Source organism: Prosopis cineraria, unplaced genomic scaffold, assembly GCF_029017545.1.
Source record: "Prosopis cineraria cultivar Desert tree isolate PC_DT_omini unplaced genomic scaffold, ASM2901754v1 PC11, whole genome shotgun sequence".
Classification (NCBI taxonomy): domain Eukaryota; kingdom Viridiplantae; phylum Streptophyta; class Magnoliopsida; order Fabales; family Fabaceae; genus Prosopis; species Prosopis cineraria.
The window spans coordinates 31,769,395-31,782,963 of record NW_026555342.1 but is presented as its reverse complement, the minus strand read 5'-3'; positions in this window follow the sequence as shown (position 1 = coordinate 31,782,963).

Genomic DNA, 13,569 nt, shown 5'->3' with positions numbered 1-13,569 from the left:
ATCTTATCCCTCTTTGGCATCATTAAAAAGATGCAGGCCTTCCCAAGAGAGAATTTGGGTTGAAGGCAAGAGTTGATAGAACCATTATCCATGTGGAAGAATCATTTAGAGCTATAGGTAGAATGAGATCTAATGCTTCAGCCAAGCCATTACTAGCTCGAGGAGAGGATGGAAATGATTCTCAATTAATGTCTTCAACTTGTCCTTCAGGAGGTAAAGAAGCTTGACATTACCAAGGCTGATCTTCAGGCCCTTATTCCTCAAGTTCTTCAATAATGGGTTCCTCAACAATTTGGCGAAGGGAAGGTTTAGTTTATTTGTGTTTGGGGATGGATTTCTTCCTTTTGAAAAGTTTTGGTTATTGATTGAGCAGAGGAGATGGCAAGGGAAGTTATTGGCATTTGTACAAATAAATGTGTGGCAGGCTCTCTAACATTCTGTGTGAGTTTACCAATAAGTTTGGTAAGACTCATATCATCAATGTCTTTAAAGAGCTCCTCAAAAGATGGTGTTATTATAGTTTTTGATTGTGTCTGAGGATTTTGGTAGAGAGGGAATATAAGGAAATAGCATGTCATCAAAAGGATAAATAGGCTTTGAGGTATCTTAATGGCTTTAATATTCAAGTTGGGAGGTTATAGGTTGAGCTAAATCTAGAGGCTGATTTTCTAAGTAAAGGTGGATGGATGACCCTTAGTCCCTTTGAGAAAGAAGATTTTCTTGCTTTTGAAAGGAAGGGTCAATAGGTGAGGGCATATAGAATGGAGAGTGAGGTGGGTCATTATGGGTTTTAGAAGTTGAGGAGGAATCAACTTTTTTAAACTAAACCTTCTCTTAACCTTAAAGGACCAGCCTCATCTTCTTATCTGACAGTCCCTCCTTGTGCCTCAGAAATTCCAAGGTAATCCATGATTCTAACCAACTTGCCATTTAAGTACAACATAATGTCACTAAGGCCCTTCATGTCATTCTTGAGATGCACCACTACTTGATCAAGCTTTCCTTTAATTCCATTAAGGATTTTATAGAGGAAAGCATTTGACATGTCAGGTAGAGTGGGCATCTAAGGAAAAGGCTCAGATGAAGAAGTTCCAGCAGCTTTAGGTATTCCAGTAGTAGCTTTCTATGGTAACTTCCTTTTCTTTCTTGCTGTAAGAGGATCAACAAGCTCTTCTTCCTCTTTTAGAACAAAATTATTCCCTTCTGACTTGAATTTCATCTTGTAGAGAGTAGTATCCTTGAATTCCTTTAGCTCCAGCATTGCTCCTTCAATGTATTTAACATAAAGTCTTTTAAGGATAGTAGAAACAAGAGATGCAAAATAAAAATTTATGTCCTTCTTTTGTTCCTTCTTCTTCTTGGTGTCAACCTTAGAGGCATATAGCATCTTGGTCAATATGTAGTGACACATATTGATCTTTTGCTTCTTGATCAACCTTGTTAGAAACTTAGTCTCGAACTTAGTGCAAGTGTTAAAAGTAGTCTTTTTGTTAATAAAGAATCTTACAACAACATATGCTAGCATCTAATACTTGAATGGGAATAAAGTCAGTCTAAAGATGAATCCAGGCTTTAAAGCTTCTTTTGGCATCTCTTTTGTCATCATGAAAGCCTTGTATTTCTCTTCATTCGTGTGTATTCTAGGAGCAATCCTTTGATTTGCACAATCTAACTCTTGAAGCTCTAGACCCCTTGCTTCAAGACCAAGTATATGTCCCAAGCTCTTTAGAGTAAAGTACATAGGGCACCCTTAAACATTGGCCTTATAAGTCTTATTGTGTTTGTCCCATCTGAAGCTAGCATAAAAAGGCCTTCACCACATCAATTGAGTAACAAAGATCAAGCTCTAACAAGCCTTTATAGTCACTTAAATATTCATCTATATCAAAGTTATGAGCTTTGATAAAAGAATCATATTTGGTGTAGTAATTCGTGACCACCATAGTAAAAGAGAAGTACAGACTGAGTCTTGACTGATGCTTGGAGCTTAAAAGCTTTCCTTCTCATATACTTGCCTCTAAAACTTCACTTGGAGGCACGTTGCTACCATCTTGAGACAATTCTCAGCCAAGTCTAATCAGAGCTTCTTCTTGTTGATTAGTCAATGCAAGCTCTGATGTTAAAGCAAGCTTCTTGGATTTTCTTAAAGTTTTGAGCCTCTTGGATGATCGAAAAGTTGTATTACTTCCTTCTCCAATCAAAGCTTCAGTGAATTTCTTCTTCCTTGTTACCTCTTTACTAGCTCTCTTTTTAGTCTCCTTTATTCTTGCCATTGCAAAGATTTTAAGAGAAGAGATGAATTTAGGTCGAAGAAAGAGATGAGATTAGAGTGACATGAGGGATGAAAAGTAGATTAGAAGAGATGGGTAAATCAATTCAAGTCCCAAAATAGCTAGAGAAGAATCAGGGAGGCAGTTAAGAAAGAAAGATAGAGTAACAGCTAGAAAAATAAATATTAGTTCACGCATGAAAATGAAAGGCAGATAAAGAAGGTATATATAGATAATGCAGGATCACATGTGAGGTGAAAATGGTTTCATGCATGATTTAGTACCTATAACTTACTAAGTGTTATTTCTCGCTTGTGACAAGGCAATTTCACGCTTAATCTAGCAGCTAGTATAATGTTTAAATTTTGCACATTCAATATAGGTAAAATCATGCGTGGTCATAAACAGTCTTCACGTGTGAAATGACCAAGCCAAAATACCATCCTCTTAGGAAGACATTTCAAACAAGTGAGACTTCCTTCATCACGTGTGATTTAGCACAACTTAGGAAGAATGATACACTATGTGCTATTTCACACAAGTAGAACTAATTTGCTCACGCATGATTTAGCACAATTCTAAAGTGAAGATATCTTAAGTGCTATTTCATGCAAGGGAGCAAGCATGTTTCATGTGTAAATATGCTACCACATAGAGAATATCATAGAATCAAGCAATTTCACGCAATATATGGCAAATAAACTCAAAAAGAAACATTCTCTAAGAATAATAACCAATCTTTTAAACACATTATACCTGATCTTCTAACTTATCTCTTTAAGATTCACTTTGATCTATCTAAAGATGTTAGGATTCAAAGATTAAATCCTATACAAACAACTTAAAACAACTCCAAAACTTAAGTTAGTAAAAGATTCAAAATGTAATTCAATTAAATTTAGGAATCTTACAACTCATTGGGATTTACCATTCTCAATTCTCTTCTAATGAATGTAAATTGCTCTTCAGCCAGAGGTTTGGTGAAATATCTACTAGTTGCTCAGTGGTAGGCACAAATTCTAGTATGATATCCTTCTTTTGCACATAATCTCTTAAGAAATGATGTCTTATATCAATGTGCTTGGTTCTTAAGTATTGGATAGGATTCTTGGCTTAAGTTTGTAGTACTAGTGTTGTCACATCTGATTGGAATTTCCTTGAGATAAACTCCCAAATCTTTCAATTGCTGTTTTAACCATAGAATTTATGCACAACAACTTCTAGCCACTAAGTATTCAGCTTCACATAATGATAATTGCTAAACCATGATATTAATGAGACACCAAAGAATTGACAAGTTTCACTTATGCTCTTCCTATCTATCTTGTATCCTCCATGATCAGCATCTAAATAAGCGATCAATTCAGGCTTTCCTCCTTTTGAAAACCAAAGTCCTAGCTGTGTAGTTCTATTCAAATACTTGAAGATTCTTTTCATAGCCTTTAGATGAGATTTTCTTGGATTAGCTTGAAATCTTGCACACAAACAGACATTGAACATGAAATCAGGTCTGCTGGTAGTCAAGTAGAGTAGTGATCCAATCATCTGCCTCAATTTTGATTGATCCTCCTTCTTTCCTTTTTTGTTCTTATCCATCTTGATTGATGCACTCATAGGTCTATTACTTGGATTTGAATTTTTGAATCCAAACTTCTTCAGCAATTCATGAGTGTACTAGGTTTGGCTTATGAAGATCCCATCCCTCATTTGTTTGATTTACAACTTAAGAAAGAAGTTTAGCTCTCCCATCATAGGCATCTTGAATTTACCTTGCATAATCTTAGCAAATCTCGTGAAGAACCTCATTAGTAGCTTTAAAAATAATATCATTAATATAAATTTGAACTATAAGGATATCACTACCTTTAGTTTGATAAAACAGTATTTTATCCACCATTCCTCTTTTAAAGTTATTATTTAATAGAAAAGTACTTAACTTGTCATACCAAGCCCTTAGTGTTTGCTTTAGTCCATACAATACTTTCTTCAATTTGTAAACATGATTTAGCATTAACGGATCCTCAAATCCTGGAGGTTGCTCTACATAAACTTCTTCATTGATTAGTTCATTTAAAAATACACTTTTAACATCCATTTGATAAAGTTTGAAATCTTTAATGCAAGTAAAAGTCTAATAGCTTCAAGTCTAGCAACAGGAGCAAATGTTTCATCATAATCAATACCTTCTTCTTGATTATAACCTTTAACTACTAGCTTGGCCTTATTCCTTATCACAATATCAGTTTTATCAAGTTTGTTTCTAAAGACCCATTTTGTCCCAATTATAGGATGATTACTTGGACTATGCACTAAGTCCCAAACTTGACTTCTCTCAAACTGGTTTAACTCTTCTTGCATTGCTATGAGCCAATATTCATCAAATATGGTTTTTTTATTATTAGATGGTTCAATATTAAAAAGAAATACATTGAAATGGCATACTTCTCTAAGTAAACCTCGTCTTAACCCTATCACCAACTTTTCCAATGACTTGATTAATAGGATGTGACTTGTTATATCTCCAACCTTTTAGAAGATTTTTTTTCTCTCTACTTTAATCATTAGTTATGATATTATTGTTAGTTTGATTTTCCTCCTTTTCTTTCAGTGAGAGATCATTAAGAGGAAAATTTATAGTTTCTTTTTCTTTATTCTCATCTAATAAAGATTCATCAAATCTAACATGAATTGACTTTTCAATATATAAGGTTATTTTGTTAAAGATTCTAAAAGCTTTACTTCTATTGGAATAACTAAGAAATACAGCTTCATCACTTTTATAATCAAACTTATCTAGATTATCTTTACCATTGTTGAGTACAAAACACTTACAACTAAATACATGTAAATGAAAGATGTTAGGCTTTCTTCCTTTATAGAGCTTATATGGAGTTTTGTTCAGAATAGGTCAGATATATGCTCTATTTATGATGTAAGATGTTGTACTCATGGCATCTGCCTAGAAATACTTAGGAAGTTTCTTCTCATTTAGCATGATTCTTGCCATTTCCTTCAAGGTTCTATTCTTTCTCTACACAACTCCATTTTGTTGAGGTGTTTTAGGAGCTGAGAATTCATGATAAATTTCTAGTTCTTCACAAAACTCAATGAAATTAAAATTGTCAAATTCTCCACCATGGTCACTTCTTATCTTTACAATTTCCAAACCTTTTTCAATTTGTACTTTGGCTACAAATGCCATAAAATATCCAAAGGTTTGATCCTTGTGAGACATAAAGATAATCCATGTAAGCCTAGAATAATCATCAACTATAACAAAGGTGTAGAGATTACCCCTTAGATTTTTTATCCTTGAAAGACTGATTTGATCCATATAAAGCAATTCAAGAGGCCTTGATGTGGATATACATTTTTGCTTTGAAATATAGTCTTACTTTGTTTACCTTTCATACAAGCATTGCAAAGCTTGTTAGCTTTGAATTTTATCTTTGGCAGCCCAATGACAAGTTCCTTCTTTACAAGCTTGTCCAATTACTTCATGTTGACATGAGCTAATATCTTATGCCATAGCCAGCTCTCAGCATTCACAAAGATGAGACATTTTGTGTTCAGTGAGTCATCATGATAGAGATTAACTGAATATACATTTTGAACTCTCTTTCCTTCTAGGATAGTTTTTCCTATTTGTTCATCTCTCACAATGCAATGTACATCACTAAAAATAACCTTATAACCCTTGTCATATAATTGACTTGTACTCAAAAGGTTATATCTTAAGCCATCAACCAAATAAACATTATCAATACAAAGAGAGTTGGATGAATTCTTACCAACCTAACATATACCGAGAATTCTTCCCTTTTCATTATTTCCAAAGATGATAGTTCTACCATCTTTGGTTTCTACCATATATAGAAACATGGAGTTATCACCAATCATGTGCTTGGAGCAGCCACTATCTAAATACCACTTTTCATTTGTGACTCTCCTTGACACCTGCACAAATGTCATGTTTTCTTAGGTATCTAAATCTATTTGGGTCCTAGTGGGTTAGTAGACCTCTTTGTAACCCACTTCATATTTTCACTCAACCCTTGCTTCCTATAGATACATGACTTAGTGATCTGCCCTTTCTTGTTGTAGTAGGAACAAGTGGATTTAGGTGAGTTAGTCATAGTGGCAAGAACAAAGAAGTTCTTGTAATATTTTTTCTTCTTATTCAATTTATAACCTATGCCAGTTTTATCAAAAACACTTCTTTATTGACTCAAAATTTTGTTTAAGTTATCTCTACCTTTAACAAAATTTACAAGAGTATTTTTTAAATCTTCCTTTTCTGAAATATGAAGAGGACAATCAACATACAATATTTCTTTTTCTAAAACAATAACATTCTTTTTCAAAGCATCATTTTTAGATTTGAGAAACAAGTTTTCCTTTTCAAAAATAGTAAGTTTCTTATTAATTTGTGAAAGATTTTTCATAAAAAGAAAGGACTCATTATGCAGTTCTTCAAAAGCAATTTTTAACTCTTTAAATGTAAAATTAAATTCAAAGTCAGGGTCTAAATCATTTACCTAATTAGAATGGCTTTTGGCTATTAGACACAAATTTGCTTATTCTTCTTCTGTAGACTTTTCATCACTATCACCTTAGATTAAAGAGAGATAAGCCATGAATTTCTTCTTATCATACTTGTAGCTTTTGCTTTCTTGTTTTAGAGGGCAGTCAACCTTAATGTGTCCAGGCTTCTTGCACTTGTAACAGATTATCTCTTTTTCTTTTTTCTTTAAGAATTTCTTCCTAAACTTTTTCTTCCCAAAGAATTTGCCAATTTTTTTTAAAACATAGCCATTTTTTCATCAAAGTCTTCACTGTCACTAGCTTTAACATCAGATTTTTCCTTTATCACTTTCAGAGCCAGTGAATTCTTCTTCTTATTAGCATCTTCCTTCAGTATAGATAGTCTTCCTTTATGTTAGGCAAGACTTCCAAACAGAGCTGCCACAGATCTCATGCAATCACTCTTTGCTTCTTTAATGGTAGTAATTTTGGGTTGCCATTCAATTGGGAGACCCCATAATTTTTCTGACTTGCTCCTTATGAGTATATGTCTTTTTAAGTGTTGTGAGCTCGTTCGTCATATGTGTGTATATAACTTGCACATCTTCAAGATTTTCTCTAGGCTTCATCTTGAACAGCTCATATTGTTGAGTTAATGTGCTCATTTTATTCTCCTTGACTCCTTCAGTGCCTTCATGAGCAATCTCTAAAGCATCCCATATCTCTTTTACAACTTCTAAATTATTCACTCAAAAATACTCTTATTGACTCAAGTGGCACTTGCAATAATCAATTTGGCCTTAGAGTTGAGCAGCACTAGTTTTTCTTTCTTTTCTGTAAATTCACTCCTTCTTTTCTTATAAGTTGTCCTTTTACAATTTTGTATGGAATGTACAAACTAGTCTCAAGGTCTGAGGCTTCAAAGAATAGTTTCATCTTACTTTTCTAGAAAGTATAGTTTTTACCATTGAATACTGGAGGCCTATTAATTTTAGCACCTTTAAAGAGAACACTATCACCAAAACTAGCCATAGAATTCTCTTAGACTATTAAGTCTTTTATCAAAGGTCCAACCTCTGATACCAAATGTTATGATAGGCTGGCACCCAAGAGGGGGTGAATTGGTTAATACTTAAAAACTTTTAAAAACTTTAAAAAAGTGAAGAACTAAAGAGTGAAGGAAGAAAATAAGACACACAAAATTTATACTAGTTCAGCCATAAACTTGGCCTACATTCAGTTCTTAAGATCACACTTGATATTTTCAACTAAGATCATAAGCTTCAATGAGTGCTTGCCACTATAGTACAACTCTCAAGACTAAACTTGTTTTAATTCACTTAACAAACCTTGCTGCAATCCAGCAAGTTATTACAAACACTTGAAAAAGCTAAGAAAATAAGATAAGCTTTTGCAAAAAAACTCTTTTAAAGAGTATATGAAAATACAATTGAAAGCTTATAAATTTATGAGAGATTTTCCCAATTCTTGTCAAGAATAATGAATGAGTGCAAGATGTAAAAGCATATTTTAAAAGCTTTTTAAATGCATAAATGATAATTTTTTTTGTCAAGGATCATTAGTTCTTATTCTGGTTCAAAATGAATCATTTATATAGTTTTTAGAAGTTAATAGATCGTTGAAACAATGATTCTATTCATTGGTGCAATTTTTTGTGAGTGACTAGTATAATTATGAGTGAATTTGCATTGGAATTGTTCTAGGGAAATTGTATGTAATAAATTATGCATGAACACCTTGACCTTTCACGCTTGGTTTTTCACTTCTGAATAAGCATCCAATTCTGTGTGCTACAACTTGTATGGTACTATATTGCTCTCTCACATGGTTTTTCACTTATGAATATACATTCAGTTCTGTGTGCTAAAATTCACATGGTATCATATTGCTCTCTTGTGTGGTTTTGCACTTATGAATATACTCACATATTAGAGTGCTAAAACTTACAAGTACACCATTAGCTCTCACATGTGGTTTTGCACATAAGAAAGTATCATCAGTTCTGAGCGACAAATCATGCGTGGAAGCTTTCTCTCTCACGTGTGAAATGGCTGGTAGAATGCTAAAGTTATTCTTTGTGATCAAAACTCACGTGGAGCCAAAAAGTTATCACACGTGAAATTGCAAGAATTAATGCACAAACTCATCTGGTGCATTTTCATGCATGGAACTACACATAACTTAACAAAGATTTTTCATGATCAATGATCATACATGTGAATAATTTTAGCTTGGCTAGAGATGTAAACCTCTATTTAAATACATAATTAGCCCACACTTAACCTTAAAGTAGAACTACCATAGAAATTACAACCAATTTAATCAACAATAAAAGATATCATGGCATAAAAGGATCAACCTTGGCTGTTTGAAAATTCATAAGGTTAAGTAAAAAAATCTCTAATTTTTAAACACATAATTAGCACATACTTAACCTCAAGGTAAAGCTATCATGATAATTATAACTAATTTAATAATAAGAGATGTCATGGAAAGTAAATGATTAACCTTGATTGTATAAAAATTTAAAAAAAGGCTAAGTAAGAAAACCTCGTAGAGATGGGTTCCCATAATTTATTAAATCTCAAAATTGAGCTTAAAAGGTCATTTAGCCATTATAAATCAAATTAAAAAGTGTTTGGGAAGCATGAACAATAATTAGGGTTGAAAACAAGTCAAAATGAGGTAAAAAGGGTCATTTTTGCTTAATAAGGGTAATTGGCTGTGGTCAGAAAACATTAAACCACGGCCAACACTTCCAGGAAAGTTTTGGTTGTGGCCAATTCTCTCTTGGTTACAGCCAAATGGTCTCAGGAAATCCTTGGCTACAACCGAAAATATATTGGCCGTAGTTAAAGATATGACAGCAATTGTCATAACAGCTTCCCAACCATAAAATTTCGACGTGCATAACTCTTGACTCGGACCTCCAATTGAGGTGATTTAAGCACCCACATGTCAATAATTTCATAATCTAGCTAATGGTTTTGGTTTCATGTCAATTCGACATCAGATGAAGAATTTGGATACTTGGAACCACAATTTCACATTTTTACCTCTAAACCATCAACCAAGTGTCTAAATTTCACACCATAAGCCTTTAGCCCACACAAGGGCCTAAATCAAACTCAATAAGTCTTAATACACTTGTCCAAATAGTCACAATTATCAAATAACTTTTAATACAAGAGTTGACCACCCAACTACCATAAAGCTCATAATAATGGGGTGAAAATGTAATTATTTGCATTCAAGCTAAATAATCACTCAAAACATGCTAAACTCATCTAACTTGTCAAGATATACTTTTTCAAACTATCTTGGCAAACTACTATGGTCAGATTAAGGGTTTGGACCCTTTCATGGCTAAGAAAATCTAAAAGTGATTAAATTCAATATTTGAGATTACAAATGCAAGTAGACTTCAAACAAGCATAAGTCAATATAAAAGACCCCTAGTTGGCAAATATTGTATTCAAATTATACATAAAAGATAAAACTATAGACATTATAATTAATTACCCAGTCTCTAGTTTCATAAGCCTCCCCTTTGCCCTTAGCTTAATCCTTGCCTGTAAACATTAAACTACAAGAGTGAGATAAACCTCTCAGTAACCAAGTAATTTAATCAAGCATATTAAAGAGTGGAAATCACAACAATTAAGTATTTAACATCATATAAGGCAAACCAACATTATTCACAATGTATCTTTATAATGTGTTTCGCATGATCAAATGCAACTGCCTTATACCACTCTTTATATCATTTGACTGAATCCATGGGCTATTATCTCATATAGGTCTAGCCTATATAACTATACTAGCCCTACTCTCCAATTGTGAAGGATCACGCAGCCAAAGGCTACCACACTCACTCTCGGACCATAAATTTTCCTTACTCAAATTTCGAGGTGTCATAAGTGCTCGACCCACATCATCCAATTTAAGATCAGTGATACTAAGCATCGTGCCCAACCCATACTACACTTGTAGGTTGTCAACAATACCAAGCACATATAGTAATAAAGTACGCCAACCACTGTGCGCAAACTCAATGGAGGCTACATCATGTGAATTTTTTATTATATTCCCTCTACTATGCTAGGGTGATTTCCTACCCATTATGATCATGTAAGTTCAATCAATATATTCAAATCTAAACTCATGCATATCATAGTGATTCATTATCATCATAATTTCTAGAACTTACATGCTTATCGTAGTTTACACCACACTATAGTTTACAATGGCTCATTATATAATCAACTCAGCTAATCAAAGCCCAATCCATATTTCAAATACTAAATAACTTCTATATAAATATAATCACTAAACACTTCATCATAATGAGTCATGTTTCATATTTGGGTAATATTTTAAAATCAACATAATCATCCATAACTCATTTCAAGCCATTCATAATAATGCTTAAAGTGTAAATGCAAATACAATGATATACTATACTTAAATTTCCAGTTATCTCAACTCTTGGTTTACTAACCAAGAGTGCCTGTGAATATCCAATAGAGCCTCCAAAAAGCTCAATAACACTAACAATGGTCAATCTACAATCAAACACATCAATAGTCATTAATGACTAATTATCTTTAATTAACTCTAATCAAGGCCTAAACTTAAAATTCCCATTATAGTCATCTACCCACAATCAAATCTATTTTTAGGTTCTATTAGTTCACTTAGACTCCTATTAGTCTAATCAACACCATTAATAATTCATAATCTTCTTAACTCAATTAATTAGCTCTAGGGTTTACTTCAAATCTCACTTTCAAATCCTAAAACATCATTAGCACCATAACCTAAAGGTTAGACACTTAAATAAACTCTCATTAATCCCATTGAAATTATAATTTTAGGCAAACTCACAACTCATTTTCATATTCTTAAAGAACTACCCAAAAACCATGATAAAAATGCACAAAAGAGGAAGAGAAGATATTGTAGGAACTCACTCAAGTGATGATTATAAGCTCCAAATAGACTTAATTAGATGCCCACAACAAACCTTAGCAAAGCTCTCCTCGTTCACCTTCGAACTCCTACTTAACTCTCTAATTTTCTGAGCTAAAATGCAGATCTGGAATCTTAAAAATTGAGTTTTAGCTACTGCCAATAAACCTTTGGCTACAGCCAAAGCCTAAAAATTCATATTTCAAAGTCGGTTCATCTAATTGGGCCTAAATATGGACCAATACCTCTAAGGTCCAATTTAAATCCTTAATTAGGGTCTGATGAATCCATTAGCCTTTTGTACATTATCTCTTACTCCAAGTTAACTCTCAATTGTCTAATTTATCCTTAATTAACCTATTAACCTTAAATTAAATCTTTTAAGATATTACAAGAGAAGACTTAAGACTCAACAAAGCAAAATGTGATTATGTAATAAGTGATAAATCACACATGGTTTTGTACTTTGACACAATGTAATGAAGCATAGTTACTAAAAATTGCATGGACAATAAAGGTTTTCACACGTGGTTTTACATGCAGAACCAAAGCTTAAGGCATCACATAACACAAGTGCTTAATCACGCGTGAATCACTTCTTCATACTTGTGTGATCTAGCAGTCAGTGTGCCTAACATGCAAAACCTTGTGAGTAATCTATAGAAGAATCATGGATGAAGAGAAAACCTCAAGAGTATGAAGAATCAAGAGAAGATGAAGAAGTTTTAGGATAAGTTCTTTTAAATTTTCTTAGATTCAATGTAAAAACTTAGAGAGCTTAATCACTTTTCATAATCATTAAATGAATGCATCATATATCTCATTTATATGTATTAAGACTCATCCAAGTGTGTTAAAGCTTATAAATAATGTCTTTCTTGCGTGTTGAATTTCATAAAAGCTGTTTGCATTGTGAGAGGCAGAATCATTTTGAGCCTGAACAAGAACTAATGATCCTTAAGCAAATAAATTATCATTTATGCATTTAAAGAGCTTTCAAATTGTTCTTTTGTAATATTGTATTCATTCATTATTCTTGAAAAGAATTGTGAAAAGCTTTAACAAGTTTATAAGCTTTCAATTGTAATTTTATCTACTCTTTAAGAGAGTTTTCTATTAAAGCTTATTTCTTTTATCAGAATTCTTGAAAAGGTATTTTTTAAGTTTTTGTAATAACTTACTGGATTATAGCAAGGTTTATTAAGTGAATCAAGACAAGTTTAGTCTTGAGAGCTGTACTATAATGGCAAGTACCCATTAAAGATTGTGAATTTAGTTGAAAATCTCAAGTGTGGTCTTGAGGACTAGACATAAGCCAAGTTTGTGGCTGAACCAATATAAATCTTGTATGTTTCATATTGTTCCTTCACACTTCAGTTCTTCACTTTTTTCAAGTTTTCAAAAGTTTTTAAGTGTCACCCAATTCACTCCTCTTTTGGATGCCGGCCTATCCTAACATGCAGCAATATGGCTAAATCCTTGGCATTTAAAACATTTGATTACTTTAGAGCCAAAGTCCTTAGTAGCATTAAGTGGTGGTTTGCGCATAATGCTAGATTACGGCTTGCTTGAAGGGTTAGTCTACTGAAACTCTGCCTTGTGACCATCTGGATAACCCCTGGAGTAAGAGGGTTGGAAAGATGATCTCTTAGGTGCCTGCTTCTCAACACATATGGCTAGACAAATTACATCATCTAAGGTCTAATACTACTAAAGTTAGATTGGATGGCTGATATCAGTGTTTAAGCCTGTAAGGTATCATGCTATTGTTTGCTCCTCCTTC